Source organism: Passer domesticus, chromosome 1 (assembly GCF_036417665.1).
Source record: "Passer domesticus isolate bPasDom1 chromosome 1, bPasDom1.hap1, whole genome shotgun sequence".
In the NCBI taxonomy this organism is placed as follows: domain Eukaryota; kingdom Metazoa; phylum Chordata; class Aves; order Passeriformes; family Passeridae; genus Passer; species Passer domesticus.
The window spans coordinates 65,667,794-65,688,176 of NC_087474.1; the positions used below are offsets into that span (position 1 = coordinate 65,667,794).

Here is a 20,383-nt window from a genome sequence, read left to right on the forward strand (position 1 = left end):
TTTATTACTTTATTTGTACAAAAATTTTGGAAAGTATTAAGGGTTTAGGTAAATCCTCTTCATTTGGCAAAATTAGTTAAAACCCACCAGCAAAGAAAATCACAGACAATTATTATATTTACTCTTCATATTTGCGTAATGGAAGAATGGTGCTATAGCCATTAGACTACAGTATTTCGTCCAGTAGTACTTTAAATTCAGTGAAGTTGTTGCAACCTCCAGAGGAAGGTTTCAGCTCTCCAGTTTTGGGTAGCTGTAAATTGTTGTCTGGCTGCTCACAATTGTGGGATGCTGCAGGTAGTTTAGTGGAAAGGACTGGTGAATATGCAACAGCAATCAGAAATGACAGTTTGCACAGAAGTGCAATGAAGGAATTATAAATTCCTTATGGAATTAGAGAGTTGGCTATTCCACTCTAAATGCAGAATTGGACATTTCATTTTAAAAGGGATATAGCAGAAGCAAAGGAATTTCAATTAAAATGCAGTGAGATTACAATAGACATCAAAATCTTGCCCTTGTTTTTTTTTTCTTTTTTTTTCTTTTTTTTTTTTTTTTTTTTTCCCAGAGAGATGACGGAGGTGTAGGAGAAGAAAAGCTCTAAACAAGAGGACAATGTTTGTAATTTAAAATGACACTTTGATAATAAGGGGGTTTATATTATAAAATATCGCACAAATTATACTTTATATTTTTTTGCTTTTATGCTTTAATATCCCCTTTTATACAAAGTAAAGAACTCTATGAAAAAGTGTAGCATCTAGAGGACTCACAAAAAATTTTCTGTGAGAAGATTTTTCAGTTATACGATATGAGTAGAATGCAATTGTGTGGGATAGCAGCATTAATCTTTAAGTATAAACTGGGTCAGGGTTGTCTGTAGCAATTATTATTATTGCAAAATGCTTCTTTATTGTAAGTAGCAGTTGTCTTGCTGTTAATTTGTAAACAGAAGATATCATGCCTACTGACTTCTGAAAATTAATTCACTCACATCCTTTCTTTTCCCCAGAATAACTGTTTTACTACAAGTGATAGTTCTTTGCAAATGTGCTTTGTATTGGGATAACAACACTGAATATGGTATTAATCAGACTTTTAACTGGGTCAAATACTCAGTGAATATAAACTGGCTGAGGTCCACTGAAGATCTGCCAGTATGCAGGTTTGGCCCAGAGCATTTGATGAAGCTAAAGGAATGCCAAATGTGTTCTTCAAAGGGTGTTCTTCCCCAGGATTGCATATTTGATGGAATTCTTTTGAGATTAGAACAAATGAACTGATTAGCATAATAGCAAAGTACGAACAAGAAAACAAACAATGGCCCCAAATCAAATCACATATTTTCCCTATTATATTAATTTTCAATGCCAATCTTCTCCACTGCTCTACTACTCTTGAGGCTGATTAGGTAGGCCATAATAATAAAATTTCATTATAATAATTTTTTAAAAACATGAATGTTGTTTTTGCAAGAATAATGTGCCCCAGATGCTATACGTATAGTGACAATAAGACGCTCCCCCTCCTTCCAAGTTCACTTGAAAGCAACTGTGAGAACATGGACTCTAATGTATAAGTACCTCATTAGAAACAAATGCAGTTCAGGTAAGGTGGAGACCAGTCCAAGACTACTGGTTTTACTACATGAAAGTCAATAACAGGAATTTAATTAAAGCTGCTCAACTTTGCCCTCATTTGACAAACTTTTAAAATAAATTCCCCACCCCACCACCACCTTTCTTTCCAACACAGTCCAGGAGCAGGAATGTGGAGTGAGCGCAGTTTCTGAAAACAAAATCCGCACTTCTTCTTTCCACTCCCTTCACTCAGAACCAGTCTTAAAGGCGCACAACTTATCCAGCATAAACAGAACAGATGACTGGGGATACAGGCATCATATAGCCAACCCAGGACATTTTTCCTGTTTACAAGGTAACCACTTAATCTATTTGGAAGTACTATTCTCAAAATTCGTTACAGTGATTAATTCTTTATCCATCTTCTTATTTGCACAAGGAAAGAATTGGCCAGTATACATCAGCACAGGGATGGCATGTTGTAATTAAAGAAGAATGTGCATGTCATGGTAATAAATTAATTAGGCTTGCTAGGGAAAAAAAACCACTTTCATTGTTTCTTCTTCAATGGCTTGTGAAAGATAAAATTTATTCTTAGTTGTATGTTGAAAAATATTAGGTTTTGGCAGGGCTTGTTTGAATGTCTGTTTTAGAGATATATATTAAAGCAAGACAATAAAGCCAACAAGTTTCTGAAACCTGTGTTCAAACTGCACAGTAAATATCAACAAGGAGGTGAAGTAATTTATGGAGCATTGACCTGAAAATCAGTCAAGATACCAGACCCAAATTATTTTGGTCTCATACAGGTCCTTCTGCTGATTTGGTATGTGTTATGTGCAAGTCTGGGATATAGATCACTTCCAAAAGGTAATGATTTCAGTTGAAAAATAGTCACCAGTTCCTCAGGGTTGCCTGCAGTCCTGGTGGAATTGATGGATTTACTTTTATATCAAAGACTGAATAAGACCTCTCTTTTGACAAACTGATATGTGGTTGAGGCTGTGCCTTAGATTTTTACAAGAGCCTTAATTTCTGAAGTTTTGCTTCAATTTAGTGAGCCAAACTATATTTCATTTTTATGCATTGTTTTCTTAATATCTGCTTTTGTCTTCCATGCATGCCTCTAGCTTTCACCATTGCATTTACCACCCATTGCTAATGTATAATGGGAGAGATTTTCAGTTGCACTGCTGAAGGTGAATCAAATCTTAGTGTCCTACAACTTCAATAGAAATAGCAATTTTCCCATTTGAGAGACCCATGTAGTTGTGGACTTTTAAAAGTCTCAGCCTTGTTAGTCTTTCATGCTTTTAGCTTTATGCAAAAATACTAAAAACCCACTAGTGTTTCTTGAGATAGGTAGTCCAGCTGAAACAAAATGGCATGAACTTCCTTTTGCAACTTCTCCAAGTTTACCTATACCCACATCTGATAAGTGCTGAAATTTGAACTGATGTGATATCAAGACTGAGTCTCCTTCCTATTTGGCCTTGTTACCTCATGAGTAGAACAGTATTATTGCTCTTTTGTGATGGAGATTGCTGGCTCCATTGTTAATGAAAATGCCTTCAGCCCAGTCCCACCTGCCTATCCTTTCCTTGCCTCAGGGACTGTGTCTTAGGGTGACTTTATGATGCTTGTATCAATTGTCCATCCTGTCTAGCTCAGAAATAAGTTCTGCTCCTTTAAGATTAGATCTGTGAGTGAAAGGAAGGGAAAGTGGTGGCAGGCAGTTTGTGTGTGCAGAAGCTTCATTTTCACTCCCCTGGAATTCCTTTTCTCTTGGTGCATGTTGTCTGCAGCATGGACAGGGAGTGGGAGAGAAGTCTCTTTTGCTTTTAGTTGTTTGTTTTTTTTTTTTTAGCTAGCTGAGGCAGAGAAGTTCCCCAGATTGTGGCTTTTCTGTTTCCTGGAACTGATCAGCCATGTTTTGGACCAAAAAACCCAGAAAAACACTGGGAGCTCATGCCTGTGTTCCACTGGGGCCTAGGATATGGCATTTTCCAGCTCAGGAGGGACTGATAAGAGACTGAGCGAACTGAGCTATATCCCATGAAAAGGACTCTCTCTCTGAATTTGCCATCTCTTCAGAACAATGAGAGGTTCCATTGTTTTATGTTATTAATTTTTCCATGTTTATGAATACTTTGCTTGTTAAATAAACAGTTTTTTCCACTTCTCTCTAAGGAGATTTATGTCTCCTGAACCAGTGTGGGAGAGGGGCCTCTTGAATTTGCTTTCTAGAGGGTCTGCTTCAGATGTTTACTCCCAAAATTCACCCTAAACCAGGACAAATACTTTTTTTCACCCAACATCGGGCAATGTCCTCGGGAAAAGTATTTGTGTATATATGTGTGTGTATATATGTATAGATATAGATATACATATAGATATAAAGGCAAATAGATACCAGCAACAGCAGCAACAACAACCAAAAACCCAGAAACCCATTAACAGCCTTCTTTCAGTTGTCAAGCACATTCCCCTTTGATGTAGTTGGTGTAGTAACTGTCACAGCCAGCAGGGGCGCTGGTGGCTCCTGGCTGGGCAGAGGAGGTGTGATGTTTCACCCGCGGCTGCAGAGGGCACTGTGGTGTGAGCTCAGCTGCTTCTTCACTGGTTAAGGCAGCTTAGCTAGTGGGAGAGATGGAAAGGGGATTTGTTTGTAAACTCACAGGAAACAACCAGTCTCAGTGCTCCTCCAGGCTGTGAAATGGGCTGTAGCAGGAACCTTGGAGTAGCAGGCTGGAACAGCAGAAGCGAGCGCACCTGGGGTCACAAAAAAAAGTGCAGCAAAAACTCTGAAGCTGTGCCAGAAGCCGTGAGGGGACATGGGGTGTCGGGCTAAATTAGAGCAAAAAAGCCTGAAGCGAGTGAGGGCCGAGCCCAGCCCTTTACCCCGCAGCTAAAATCTTGTGGTATTTTGCACTTCCCAAGAGAAAGCTGCCCAGTTAAGACATGGTAGCAAACTGCGCCCTTCTCCCTCCATCTCCTCCCTGCCACATCTTCAGTGTTGCAGTTTTCATCTCTTAGGCAACACATGGGAGAAAATGCCCTGGGAGAAGGGAAAAAAAAGGAAATATCCTAACCTCCAACACACAGAGAAGAGATCTTTCCAGGACACTACAAATAGATCAGATAATGAAAAGTAGCACTACTTTCCCAGAAGTTAAAAAGTGAACTAAACTGGGGGGAAAAAAAGTTTTAATGAAAGTATTTTTTTCCATGGAACATATTTTGGCCAGCTGAACTCTTCCCATTCCACCCCCACATTTTTTGGCAGTCAGTAGTCTGAAGCACTTAGAAAGCAGCAGCCAGTTATTTTTTTTTTTACAAACAATTTCCTAGCAAGTCACCATTATAAAAATATTTTGAAGTCAACAAAAAATATTGTAAATTAACCCAAGCAAGGAATCCTCTCCCCACAACCCCATGCCTTTCTTAATACCTGCTTCCATGAATTTGATACCATCAGAATTTGAGATAAAAAGAACAGGTAATCAAAGCAATGGTGGTGGATGAAAGACATGAGGGCTTTTGAGTCCTGAAGAATTCTTGCACCTGAGCAATTGTCTGTCATGTTATTCCTATGACAGCCTTTGTGTGGAATTTGATTACAAGGGAAAGACAGTTTTGAAATGAGGAATTTTCCTTGTATTATCAGAAAACTTTATTGTAGTTTGCTTTTTCTTTCCAAATTTATTCATATAATGTGGGGGCAAGGTCCCAATTTCAGAGAGAGAAGTAACATTTTTTGTTCCTTGGGTTTTATTTATCTTTATTTATAGACATATTCTTAAAGTAGAAAACTTCAGGTATTTTTCTGTTAGGTTCTCTCAATCTACCATATGGCAATATATAGTTTTAACTCCCACGTGATCTTGTTCACTGTTCTTGGTGGCAGATTGCTACATAGCTGTGCTTTAGTTGTGTAAATTCCAGTCCTGAATCAATTGTCCTTTTTTGCCTTATTTTCTTCAGTAAATACTACTCCATTGTTTTTTTTCCCCCTATTGAAATCTCAGGTAGCTGTAAAGAACTGGATGCTGCTACTTTAAATTAGTGTTTGAAAAATGCTCTACTACAGGAATTATCTACAACTGTTCATGAATAAATTAGCAAGACAGAAAAGAACCATGTCAATATTTTAAAAATAAATCTCTAATTGCACAATTAGGCATCAGAGCAAATGTTTATCTGATGGGTACATGTAGCCTTTTGCTTCTTCAGAAATGTGAGGGGAGGAGTTTATTTGCCAAAGCAGATTGGAGTAGATGTAGTTTCATATTTCCACACAGACAGATCCCACTGGAGCAAGTCAGAAACGTTCATTTGTGCTTAAGCATTCCTTAATTTGATTTAGTCTAAAACAAACATTTTGTTCCTGTTTGTGTGGTCATGGCAGCATGGAGGAAGTGGGGGGAGAGCTGTGGCTGGGATCAAACTCAACTATTATAAATGCTAAGTATGTTAATAGACTATACTTTTGACTATAAATGGGAAATTGAAGGATGCCTGTGAGGTTCAGGCTCAATGCAGTGGCTTGGCAGAAAACTGGGTTTAAGCTTTTAACTCTACCATAAACTTCCTGAACAAAACAGTGTTTCCTTTGGGTTTCTTTCCCCTTACCATGTATGTAAGAAATAATCAGATTTTGTTTATTTTAAGAGTATTATGAAAAGAAGATCATGCTTTATTCAAACGACTTTGTTATTAGGTACAGTAACTCAGATACCATATAACTTTGAAATGGTTAGTCACAAAGCTCAACCTAAGTGAGATAAAATTGATCCCGTATTATTTAGCTCTTGAAAAAGTATAGCTGTATCATACAGATGTTACCAGAATATAAGGCATAGCTGGGAGGAGCAAGGTTTACAAACTAGAAAGAATTGATTCTAGCTGCCCTCATCTTTGGGATTGGATTAATTTTGAATTAATCCATTAAGTACATGACACTGTTGCATGGTAACACTGTTGATTTATGAGTTAATTGTTTTTCAGACACTGTTTTTGTAAGACTGAGTATGGGTTTTTTGTTTTGTCTTTTTTGTTGTCACTGAACCACCATTCTTTTTTTCGCATAGAAATTTGGTTAAATGCCTTAAACTTTTATTAGCAGTACTGGCTGGCATTATGGATGTCACAGAAAGCAAACTGCCTACCGGTCTGGTAAATTTCAGACATGAAACACATGTAGGACACTGGCTTTTTAAGGAGTAGTTATGCCAGACACAAAACACAAAATATTACTTAGTAAGTGAATAAACTGGCTGGATCTAATAATGCACAGCTTGAGGTACTGTGATCCATACTGCAAACATATGTGAACAAACATAGCACCCAGTGGCCATTGCTTCAGAATGGTGTACACCAGGAATACTATTCCTGGAATAAGTGACTTAAGTTCTTAGAAATCTGTGGTTCTGGGCATATTTTTCCCTTGTGCTACACATAATGTGATATCCAACATCTGGCAGTAGACAGGTTGCTACTTGGGTTTTGTGTCCCAAAACACACAGATCTGGGAAAGAAGAGATAATGATTACTTCAGAAACCTCTGTGGGAAAACACACTTCCAGAAAAACATAAACAAAATGAAAACAAAGTTTACAGACATCTAAGAAACATTTGGTACATTAAAAGGAAAAACAAACAAACAAATCATCATCAGCTGATAAATGAGTCAGAAGTCCATGACCTCCTGTTGCAAAAAAAGGAGTGAGACTAGGCCAGCACCGGCTTGTTTTTGATTCATGAGTCTGAGACTTAGCCTTGCATTGAAGGGTGAGTAGCTGCACATATATAGGCTAATGTTCTCTGTGATAGAACCCTTGCAACCTCTTTTATATGGTGATTAAAACAGCAAGTGCTGACAGGTCCTAGTGAAGGTCTGACCAGATCATTGAGAGTGATCAGAAAAACTGTGAAGAAATTTTGGCAGGTTTTCAAAGGAGGGGGAAATCTTTAGACTATGCAGAGAATAATGTGTTTTCAATCTTTAATTTGTTGTGCAATTGCTTACAGTAAAATAATAAACTAAAAATCATTAGTAGAAGAGAAAAAAATATAATTAGTGAACATAATTTCCACTCAAAAAATGTGAAAATATGCAATACAGTTAATATATATTGCTATGTTACTTGCCATCTACCCTGTTGACAGTGAAGAATGACTTTTTTTAATAGTGTGTGAAGTGTCTTACTGTAAATCTCAAGCAAGGGAATGTTTATTGTTTCCTTCCCAAACACTAGGAAGTGAAAGCATTTTAGCTATTGAGTTTTACTCTCCCTTTCCAATTGTTCCACAAATTACATTTTTAGCTGAAATATAAAAGACACTCTGCTGTCTTGCTCTATGACCTGAAGTAGAGTTGGCATCCCCAAAATGGAGACTTTCTTTATTGCAAGGGCTTCACATTTTTTCTACCAAATACATCTAATGCAGCTGCTTTTATGCCAAACACTTGTTTTATTGTTACCCTTGTTTTCCCAAATTGTCTTTCTTTGTTTAAGCCCATTTACTTGTCTGACAAGGCAACTGCAAACTTTAGAGGCTGGGATTTGTGTGTTTCCACTGATCTGCATAATGCTTAGGACATTCCATTTGCCACTTTTGACCTGACGCTTATGCACAGCAGCTTCATTTAAGAACATAATAGTTAATTCTTCATCGTGTTTGTTACAGAACAAGAGCTCTAGGGATGGCTAGCAGCTAACTGCATATTGTACTTCTTTCTACAAATTGGGAGCTTTCTTGTTTTTCTTAATTTTCTTCTTAATTTGTGATGTGTTCCGTACTTAGTAGTTATAACCATGCCAATCTGAATTAGTTATGCAAGTTACACAGTGTAAGCTTGCCTCCGATATTTAATTTTAAGAGAAAATCAGCTATTCTTTGATACATGACCTTTTTCCTCTAATCTTATAGAACTATACTTGCTGATCATTCTTCTTGAAGAATGGACCTAGTAACTGTGTTGTCAGAAACCTGGAAGACATTAGCATCACATGAGACATTCTTCTTTTATTCTGACTAAGCATGAATATAATTGCACACATGGCTCTGTGGAGCATGAGTACAAAATAATGGCTTTCCTCTCTAATATCAATTCTCCAGTTAGGCTTGTGGCTTGGTAACTGTTGATGTCAGTCCTCCTTTTAATCTAAAATCTGATAGATTGTTTCCCTTTCCTTTTACTTTGATAGTTTATTCCTTTGCCTATTCTTTGAGTATTGAATTTTCTTTTTAAACCTCTGAATTAAAAACAAAATTGTTATTTTAGCAACCCTGGCAAATATCTGTTGATCTGTTTCTGTGTGTACATGTATTGTAGCACTGGCTTTTTAATAAAGAATAATTTTATTAGATAACCAAGCCTTCCAATAGATATTTTTTGACATTGCATGGCTGCCAAATCCTCTCCCAGCTGTTCTTTTTTAGTGCATCTTCCTTAACTGGATAGGGGATTAAAATGACAATAAATATTGCGGGTCAAGGCAAAGACAAGGAGGTCATGTACTAATTACCATTACAAGCAAAACAGACTTGACCTGGGGAAAGTTAATTCAACTGTTTTTTCCTTTTTCCTTCACCACCCCCCTGCTGGGCCATGCTCTGCCCATTCTCAGCTGTGCTTCCCCTATGGAGCTCAAGGCTAGAGAGCTGAGAGGCATTGGGGCTGCTGGAGCTATCTGGAACAAGTCATGTTAGGCCTGGGGTAGTCTCTCCTCTTCCAGAGAGCACATCTGGGCACTTGCACAAGGTAAATACCACCAGCAGTTTTGTATGTCTGTTTCCTCTTAAACAGTACAAAGTGGAACTGAGTATGTATTTGTAAAAGTAAATGACAGCTTAGAATGGATATTATCTGACTTGGCTCAATCAGAGCTAACTCTAAATTTTAAAAAAAGCCCGACTGTGGGAAATTATATGTCATGTGAATTAGCACTGATACTCATGCTGACTTCTCTAAAGTGAGGTGAATTAGCACTGGTATTCATGCTGACTTCTCTAAAGTTGCATTGGTTAATTCATATTGTCCTAAGTACAGACCTATTTTTGACTCACCGGGAGAGTGAGTACAGAATAACATAATAAGAAGTATTGTGTTTGATTATTTTCTTTCTTACTATGAAATCTTGACAGGATGTTGAAATAAGAGACATGCAGTATTAGTATAGACAAAGAGGTTAAAGGAAGCTGAGCCTTAGAGCACCATCTTGATTTGAAGAGGAGCTAGACATCAGGCTGCATTTGAAGGCCAGGTTAAATAGATTGAAGTACTTACTCCTTCATGAAGCCACAGACTAATGAAGTACATATTTTTTGCTTGCCACTGAGAAGATTTTCTATGTTATTTTTAGTTTCCTTTTACCCTTGGGTAAATATCTGTTTTATAATAAATAGATTCATAGCACATGGCTTCAGTAATGCCAAAGAACTACTTAAGTTCCCACTTACAGTAGATAGATATCCATTCTGTTTCCCTGGGGTATGCTGATGACTCTTACTGCCAAAAACTATGGATGTCTGGAGAAAAAAGTGTATTTCCTCATGATTGCAGCTTTATAGACATAACAATGCCACATATTTAAAACTTGTTCTGCAGCAACACACTCTTCACTGCAAAGTTGTAAAAGCCCAACTCTACCCGACAGAAGAAAGCAACATAGCCATTAATAAGCTTTGAAGGTTAGGGAAAATGCTGAATTGTAGATTAATGTCATTGTTAGATTTAGTCTGCAATTATTTAATTTATCCATAAGTGTCTGTGCAATGTTGTGCATTTTGTGCACTGGAGTTCAAGCGCAATACTAAGCATGGAAATACCAATGACTAGAGGCACTTATGGAACCTGGAGATGGTTCCATCTTTTACTGGTAATCTGATGAGGAGCAGCAGTGGGGAGTTGGCAAAGCAAGGTAACTATGGCTGAAAAAAACCATTTTGGTTACATCAGAAGAGAGTTAGCGTGTAGCCATTGAGATAAATGTAGTACATGAGAATCTCATTCAAGCTATCAGGATCAGTAAATGTCCTGTCTCTTGCATTTCAATTCTTAGTTGAAACCTATATTGGAATGTACAGAATAAAGCTAGAAAGCCAAGCTGGAAAAAGGAAAAAAGATTTCTAAAACTGCATGGTCGTATTGCAGGTGTTTGCTTCAACAGATGTCATACTACAAAGCAACTATTATTATGGTGGTAATGATCAGTTATTCTTAGAGTATCGTGAAAGCTAAATAAATGCATACTAGTGTAAGGTATTCAGAAAAAATAAGCTTTGGACCTCTGTTTCTGTTCTGTGCATATCCTTCTGTTCTGTGTGTATTCCTTTCTTCAAAGAAGCAACACCATTCAGGAAAACTGCAAGTCATGAGGCAGATAGTGGAACATTAATCTTACTGAAAGGAGATGGGAAAATTCACCCATCATTTCTATACAGGTCTTGATTGACTTTTTATCCAATGGAAAAATCTCTGTGCCTCCATTGCTTTTGTTCTGCTCTTCTTCACAAGTTGATTACTTATACACAGCCACTAGTGGACTTCCAACAAAAATCAATTTTCACATAGTCATTTTATTGACATTGTAACAATGTTGCTTGGCACAAGATGTTTTCATATTTAAAATGAGACATCATGAGGTCCAGGATTCTGACTTCTGATGTGATTCAAATTCCTGGACTGGGCCAAGATTCTGAGAGATATACAATCAAGAAATATTAGACTAAAATGAATGATTTATCAGAACAGGAGACAAAATATTTATGTTTTCCAGTGAGTACATGTTGATATAAAGTTGTTTTTATTATTATGAGCTACTAGATTAATATTTCATCAAATCCCACCGCACAACAATTCATATAGTTGTTAAAGGATTCTGTGCAGGTTACAGTGTGGATAGAAGTCTGTTTTTTATTTCTGGCATCGTTGCTGATATTTTTTATAACTTCAGTCATTTTGACTTCTCACTCTTTAGTGGCATTATATATTCAAATAATAAATCCACCAAATTGTCTATGATTTTTTACCTTGTCTATCCTAATGTCATAATGGATTAGAGGATTTGGGTATTCATATACCTTATAATAGTATTTCTGCAAGAACACATTTAGAACTTGTGTTCCAGTTTAAATTGAGTTTTTTATTTTAGGTACTTCTGCAGTTGAATATTCTGTAAGCCTGTTTAGGAAAAGAGATACACAGAGGTATCAATGGCACTTCTAGCTGAGATAAAGATGGGCCTGAGTAAGTGCTTCCCAGTTAGCAGTTGATTGTACTCACATAGTCAAACTCTGACATTAGGTTTCAACATGACTGAGCAATCAAAATGTGTTGAAGACATGAAGAGCTGCATTTTATATTCTATAGTTATTAAAAACATTTACTAGCCAGGAGAACAGATTTCACACCATCTTAAAAAAATGAACATAAAATTAAATATTTTGTAAGAAATGAGAATATTAATGTGTTAGAGAGCATTTTGGACAGACACTGTAGCCTATGTGCACAAACCTGCAGGCAAAACAATGGACATTCTGTGGATTTAGAAGCATGTTTGCAAACACTCTGAGTACGTGCCTGATAGCAGAGGCATACTGCCTATGGGCAGCCAGCATGAGAATGTTTGCCAACTGCATCCAAGGGAAAAAGATGTGAAAGAACATGGTCTGAAGATGCTTGCAGTGGATGAGAAAATTTTATGCTGATATTGCTGAAAGCTAAGCTACGTGACCAAGATATGTTTAAGAAATGCTCTTTGTTTTATGCATGGTGCTTTGTTAACCAATCAGATACTTTCCCGTGTCGCTTGAACCCTGGATAACCATATAAATGTACCCAGAACCTAACAATAAATGAGCATTGATCATACTTCTATGAAGATTTGATCTTTGACTCCGGAGGCTCCTCTCCTTTTTCCCCCTACCCCTACTCTCTCTTTTATGATTAATGCGCAGTAAGTCCAGGAAATATTTTTTTCTTTGTGTTGAGGTAGTGAAAAAAAGGGAGAGAAAGATGTTTCCCAGGAATAACTGTGAAAAAGCTATGCCAAGGCCCTTGTGTTGCCATCTCTACTTGGTAACATAATAGTTAAAATGAAGCAGCAAAGAAATCACTCTGTGTTGGGAGCAATTTACTCATGACTGTTAACTAATTGTTTTATATGTTTCCAGTCTTCCTGGCCTATGCACATTTATATAATTCCTTTGGCTTGTTCTGTTTGTGGCCTGTACTACAAGAATTAATAGTAGACCAGATGACTTTTGATAGCAGCCTTCCTATATGTTAAAATCTGAAGTCTAGTTTTTGTACTCTATAAGTATTAAAGATGGTGCCGGTTTAGCAAATCATGCTTAGATGTAACAGACTTTTAGGGGGCCATGTAACAAGTAAAACAAACAAAAGTATTTTTCCCCTCAGTGAATACCCCTTTTTAAGCCAGTGATAGAGCTAAAATTACAGAAGTCTACAATTTTGCTGAAGCTACTATTGGTAAATGAGGATTAATCTACTTAAATTTGTAATTTAAAACCTGTAACAAAAATCTGACCCTCAGAGCTACTACAAGTAACCACAAAAAATATTCATCCTCACCCCCCACAGAAAAATTAAAAATCCCTTTATAATTAGGGCATCATTCCTATCTCTTGGCTTTGGGTTCTTTTTGCTTTGACCTCCCATGTTTCAAGAAGGCTGTAGCCTTACCCTGTTGTAACATTTCTGAGAATAGCAAGACCACAGGTTTATTAATGCATTCACAGAAGGAGTGAAAAATAGTTTAAATATATACCAAGACTTTGTGCAAAGAGAAAAGAATTTTAAGACCCTGGTGAATTGGAACTAACTCTAAGAATGTAATTACAGCAAGGAAGATTCACATTAAGGGAAAACTTGAACATGGAAATGACAGTAGAATAGTAAACTGCACTAAGATTTATAATGTAACATAAAATTCCATATTTCTTTTCTCTAAATGTCTCCAAGAAACTCATGTTCAAAAATTTACTCTTGATATATACCTTTCCATTTCTGCTGAAGCACAATTGCTAGGTATTCTCCTCTGTCTTCTAAGTGGGGATAACCAACAGTCTTTATTGCCTTACTGTTTTCTTTCTATTTTTAGTTCTTTATTCATTTCCCTAATTTCTATTTTTAGTTCTCTATTCATTACCCTCCTTTCTATTTTTAAGGGTTTTTTTGCCAATAAATAAAGGGAAAAGTACTTTTAGAATACTTTCTTCTTCCCCATTCCACGTCTCTTCCTCTGTAAGAACACCAGCAATTTTTATAAACTTATGAAAATAATTTCTGAAATATAGTCAAATCCCGTTCTCTACACATGCATATTTTTCAAATAGAAGGACAGCTAAATCTAAAATATTACAGAACTGGGAATAATATGTATGTAATTGCTTTAAGGAATTATCCCTTTTGAGCACTTGCCTCTTCAGACTCCCTTGCACTTTTTGTCAACTAAGGAGCCATTAGCACTTTTTTTCTGATTGGTTTTCCCCTCCAGGTCCTGACACCTGTATAATTTCCCTGTCTCCAGACTTATAGAGACATTATATAATATATAATTCTTATATAAAATAATTATACCTCTCTCTTTCTTCCTCACCGATTTCCCTCTAATCTTATATTTTTCCTCTACTTGTGCTTCTGCGCAGCAGGAACACATCTAGCAGGAACAACCTGCTACAGGACCTAATGACAGGGCCAGTCTGTGGATTGTACCTTAGATTTCTGTAATAGCAACTGCCCAGTTTTGAAAAATATTGAAGTTAAAGCATTTCTCGCATCTTTGCAGAAGCTTGTTCTACCTATGTCCATGGAAGTTGTATTTTTATCTTTCCTTCCACTGTCTCTGGAAATCTTTCCCATCTTTAACCCATATGGCCTCTATCTACAGCTATGTGTTGCTTTTCTGAGATAGGCATGAGAGTGAAGGTGCCAAAACCCCTGATATGTCTGGTACAGTGCACAGTGTGAGGCAAAGATGGCAACTTGATTTAAGTAGCTAAATAAACATGTCAACATGATATATTATTGGGCTTATTAGCCTTGATTTTATTGATGAACTTAATTGTCATTAACTTGGAAATTACAGAATGGTGTCATGTTATCTCCTACATTTTTAAAGACACAATATCTTTGCAGCTGCTTTGCTACAGAGAAGAGAGGTTGTACAGTAGCAAGGAATTGGGATATTTTGCTTCACTTAAAAATACTTTATCATATTGGGTATTATTTGTCAGATCATTTTGTATGATAAAGAGGCTACTGGGAATGTCATATGCAGAATAGACTCCCTAGGCAAGTGGTTGAGTCACCATCCCTGGAGATATTTAAAGAGGGGTTGATGTGACACTTAGGGACATAGTTTAGTGATGTATTTGGCAGTGGTAGGTTAAAGATGGACTTGATGATCTTATGGGTCTTTTCCAACCTAAATATTTCTAAGAGTCTATATATGACTGCACAATTTTTGAGTAGCATGCCATTTTTTTGCAGAGGAAGGAGGACTGAGAATTTTGGTTACTTCAAGCTTAATTTTTTTTTCTAGTTTCTGAGAGCAAATATATCTACATAATTTAACAGTATCTTCAAAAGAGAATAATCTCCAATCTGCAAGCAAAATTGAATAATTTTTTCCTCCATCTCCTCTGATTCATCTATTAGTTGATGGAAGTGTTTACAAAAGTCTTGGCATCAAATTATAGTATCAAGTATCACAAATGGGGTCTAATGACTGGGTCAAATCAAAAGTCATGGAATGAGATTTACATGTCGACAATTAAATGTTTTCACAAATAATTGTAAAATTGTGAAGCCAGTATCATAGAAGTGTGAGAACCCTGTTTATTTAGGAAGTGGTAAATGTTGCTGTTGTGCAAAACTACACAGCAGCAGTGACAATGTCTGTGCTGTAAAAATAGTCACAGTGGGGCACAATAACGATCATAATTGGTAAGTATGCTTGTATACTTTTTCATACATATTTTCAGGTTGTTTGGATATAGAAGAAGGAAGAAAACCATGGTTACTTTATCTTTGTTAACGACATATAATATTCCATTTTAAATAAGATGTATTTTTAAAAACAGTTTGATGACATAACTATTCCTGCTGAAGTCTTTGATTATTGAATTCATAGGAAAAAAGCTTAACTAAATAAATAAATATATTTGATAGTTGCCTCACATAATATATATATGCAATTAATACCATAACACAGCTTACATAGAATGCTTATTAAGAATTGTAAGAGCCTAAATGAAAGATGCAGGACTCCAAGTGGCTCTTCCAAATGCAGTTTATTAAATCCAAGATGTTACAGCAGTCCAGGGTCATGGGTGACAGAGCCTGTACCTACAGCTGTCAGCTGCAGCTGCAGGCAGGCCTGGAGACCCCTAGTTTAGGTTACAAATGCATTATATACTTTTGTTTGCTGAGCATCCTAATACAGTAGAACCAATCTATACCTTAACTTTTATCTATAGCCTATCATAACTACTATAATTACCATATTCATGTTACTATTCTCCAATCACTAAAAGTTAGTACATTACAGTTTAACCTAGAAGTTGTTTTTCAGTTTTCTTGCAGTGGAAAATTCTGAGACCTTTTTTCTATTCGCAACATCTGCTGACTTGTTTGGCTGTGCTATCTTTCTGCTTGGTAAAAACATCTTGTTTGAGGTGGGTTTGTCCTTTGCTCTAAGTAATAAAAACCACCTTCTAACTAACATTGCCTTTGCCTCCTTAGTTAACCAGTAAGACTAGCTCAGCAATTCCTTTCTTCTATATCAAAACTTGCTTCCATCTCTATTCCTTCCTCAGCTTCTACATTCAAAAATCTTTCTGCTAAGCATACATATCTGTGAGACTTTCTTGTCAAACTTTCATCCTTCTCAACAAAAATGTCTGCAAATATCCTGAAAAATCAAATTCTACTGAACAGTGATGGTATTAAAAGCAATAATCCAGGTGAGTTTCCACCCTTCAAGGTATAGTAGGTTGATCCTGACTGGATGCTAGGCTTCCACCAAGCTGCTTTATCACTTCCCTCCACAACTAGATAGGAGATAGGAAATAGTGCAAAAGGTTCATGTGTTGAGATAAGGACAGGGATAGATCATTCACCAAATAGCACCATAGGCAAAAGAGACTGAATGTGACAATAGTGATTGACTTTATTCCCAACAAAATCAGAGCAGATAACGAGAAGTAAAATAAATCTTAAAACTACCTTCCCCCATCCCTCCTTCCTTAACAGACTCTCCCTCCTCCTCCTTGGTGGCATAGGAAGATGGGAAATGGGTATTACTATCAGATCATCACAGTTGTTCCAGCCACTGCTCAGGGAAGAGTCCTTCCTCTGCTCTAGCATGGAGACAGCTCTCCTTGAACTTCTCCAATGTGTATCTATCCAATGAGCAGCAGTGCTTCATAAACTGCTCCATCATGGGTCATTTTTCCATGGGGTCCTTCAGTCACAGCTTGCTCCAGTGTGAGGCCCCCACAGGGTCACAGGTCTTATCAGGAAACCTGCTCTAGTGTGATCTCCTCTCTCCACAGGTCTGCAGGTCCCTGCCAGGAGCCTGCTTCAGCAAGGACTCCCATGGGTTCACGGCCTCTTTTGGTCATCTACCTGCTCCAGCATGGGTCTCCTCCATGGGCTGCAGGGGCACAGCTGCTTCACCATGGTCTTCACCATGGACTGCAGAGGAACCTCAATTCCAGCACTTGAAGCACCTCCTCCCCCTCCTTCACCAAGGACCTGGGTGTCTGTAGAATTGTCCCTCACATAGTCTCACTTTTCTCTTCTCTGTCTCAAATTATACCTGTACAATAATTATTTTCTTCTTCCTTAATATGCTACAACAGAGGCGTTACTGCCATTTCTGATTGGCCCAGCTTTGGCCAGTGGTGGATGTGTCTTGGAGCCAGCTGGCATTGCCTGTGCTGAACATGGAGGAAACTTCTAGAGCTTCTCACAGCAGCCACCTCTGGAACCCTACCCCTGCTACTAAAACCTGGCCATGCAAACCCTATCCATAATGTTGGGCCCAGAATTCTTGCAATGTGCATCTTAATAGCTTATTTTTCACTCCTAGGGAGATATTTCTCCTGAACCAGTGCTGGAGCTATAGCTAAGCAGTTATCCCATTTAAATTCTGGGCATTTCTTTTTTCCCAGCATCAAGTAGTAGCTTCTGAAATAAACACTTCTCTTTGTAAAAAACATTCAGGGAGCCTATTAGTATTTCAGTTGCTACCTGCTGACTGACTGTTGAAACACTTCCCCTAGTTGAAAAGCCCCTTCATAGTGGCAAGTCAATAATATTTCTACTCTTGCCAATTGTGTTTTCATGTTTGTTGTGTAAGAACTACACAGGCGTTTTCCCTGCTGTCTTTTCTTCTGCTATCTAAACTTTTTTTCACCACTTTTAATTTTCCTTACCACAGGTAAAATAGGTCCATGTTTTTCTACATTTTAAATTAATCCAAAGACTGTGCACACATCTCATAAGGAGTCAAGATAGATTAAAGACCTGTTTGTTTGTGTCTTGGGGTGATTTTATGATGATACTCTATCCCCTAATCTTCTGCTCTATGCCCAGAAATGGTTGCTGTAGTTTTGAGATGGGTCCTGGGGAGGGGTGGAAGCCTTGGGGGCTCTTGCCCAGGCTTTGTTCCAAGCCTCACTCCTGGACATGCTTGGTGTGATTTGGACTGACATTACTTTGTTGCTTAACTAGCTTGGTTTTTTGTTAGCTTAAGCAAGAAGTTTCTTTCCCCTTTTCTTTGGCCTTGGAGACGGCAATCCTTTGTCAGCTTTTAGTTTTTTTCTTGAACTGTTAGCTTGGTTTTGATCCAAGATCGGAGAGGTGATCAGCTGGGGATCTGCGGAGAGCTGTGAGGAGCTTTTCCATCCTAGCCCCAGACCTCAGAAAAAGCCAGTGCAGCAAAGTACCCTGAATCCACTCACTTCGTCTTCTGTGAGGAGGAGACCAACATTGGAGATTCAGCAGGTTCCCATCTTTTTTTCTTTTTTTCTGGAGCTGCTGCATGAACTTTCTTGGTGGTGCCATTTTGTTCCTCCCTGCCAGGAGGCCAGCCAGTTTTTCTTCCCCTGGCATTTTTTTTCATTTTTTAGGGGTTTTTTTTTTTTTTTTTTTTTTTTTTTTCTGTGTGTGTGTGTGTGTGTAGGAGGAATAAGGCTCTGACATTTAATATCTAGCATTTATTCTTTTTTTGTGTGCCATGTGAGCACTTTGTCAATAAACAATTGGATTTTTTTCATCTTCACACTCTAGTACTCATTTCTTATCAGCAAGAAGGGATTGCTGAAGCCCTTTTCTTTATAGGAACACTAATGTTTTTTTCCAAAACTTATCTCTAAACCAAGACAGTTTGCTTAGTTCCTAAATAGTTACTAAAATATTTTCTGTATGAGTATTTGTATTTCACAGATAAATATATTTCTCTTAATTTTAAATACAGTTCTTACCAACTGACCAATACAGGAAAATAAACATTCACCATGTAAGGAGTAGGATTTCTTTATTATAGTTATGTTAAATGTAGTAAAACAATTGTATACATTTTGTTGCAGCATGAGAGGTCTAAGAGAAAGATAGGAAACATAATTACTGCCTTGAGTATTTTATTGTGAGACAAATATGATTTGGGAATCTCTGACATGGATTTTACCCAGTTCCTAAATGGGGTCTGTATAATTGTGTTCCTTACAATACCTGACTATAAAATGTTCTTTCTTATGAAATAAGACACAGAAGCCTGCCATGGCATTCTGATATTTCAGTTGTCTAGCCATTTGGATCATGAAGCATGGTAAAATGTAGTTTCGCTTTCCTTGGCTTTTTTTTTTTTTTTTTTTTTGGCTGTATTACTGTGGAATAAAAAAGGTTAGATAGACCTTCCTGGAGGAAAAGGGAGATCATTAACCTGCCTTGGGAGAATGTATTGTGAAAGGAATGTGAGAGGAAGCTCACAAGCCTGCACAATATAGAGTGCTTAAGTTTTATAGCAGCACAGAAACCCCCTACATATGTGGAAACATGGGCAGTTTGCTGTGAAGCAAAGAGAATGAAAAGTCAGGACTTGTACCTAGAAGTACCTTTCTAGGGGTCAGATGGTACTGTGCTTAGGAAGCTATGTTGAAACCTTTCATATATCTTATTATTGCAACCACTGTGTTTTTCTTCCTCCTCATTTGGACCAAAGTAATATATTTGATATCCAAATGATGCATTAATTTCTTGGTATTTTAAACTGTCTGGGTTTTTTTGTTTATTTACTTGTTAAAAAAATTTCCCAGTAACTTGCTGTAAGTGAGAAGCTTGGGCAGAATTGTCTTGAAGGTCTAGCTGATTTGGAGCTCTATCACATGTTACTGGTGTCATTAATGAGCTGGTCACTGCACAGATGAACTCTGTATCTCTGGCTTTTTTTCTGTTTTTAGTAAAGAGAAGAGCAGATCTCAAAACTTCTATATTGCAAGTTTGCCTAGCACATTATACAATAGTATCTGTTAGCCTCTACCCCCTATATGGAAGAATGGAAAGGATGACCCCTGTGGGGTCTCACAGGGAAATGATGGTATAAATTCACTAAATATTGGGGTAGGGAGTGCTATATGAATGTCAAGATTGCTAGGAGTTTTGTGGAGAGCAAGCTTCTTTTTGAGTTCTGAAACTGAAATTCAAGCTGAATTTGAGCTGCCTTGTGCTACTATGTAGCTATAATTCACATTCATGCTGTTTAAAA

At 37.4% G+C, this 20,383-nt stretch overlaps 1 long non-coding RNA gene across 2 annotated transcripts in view; it reads left to right on the top strand.

The window, feature by feature from the left end:
• The window catches only part of LOC135301454 (uncharacterized), a 42,504-nt gene that overhangs the window by 15,755 nt on the left and 6,366 nt on the right, over positions 1–20,383 (top strand). Inside the window, exon 4 of one of the 2 annotated variants that reach the window (XR_010363207.1) lies at positions 17,169–18,624. The exons of the other annotated variant lie outside the window; for it this stretch is intronic. This is a non-coding gene — a long non-coding RNA (uncharacterized LOC135301454). The remainder of the gene's footprint in view (positions 1–17,168; positions 18,625–20,383) is intronic. 2 annotated transcript variants of the gene reach the window in all.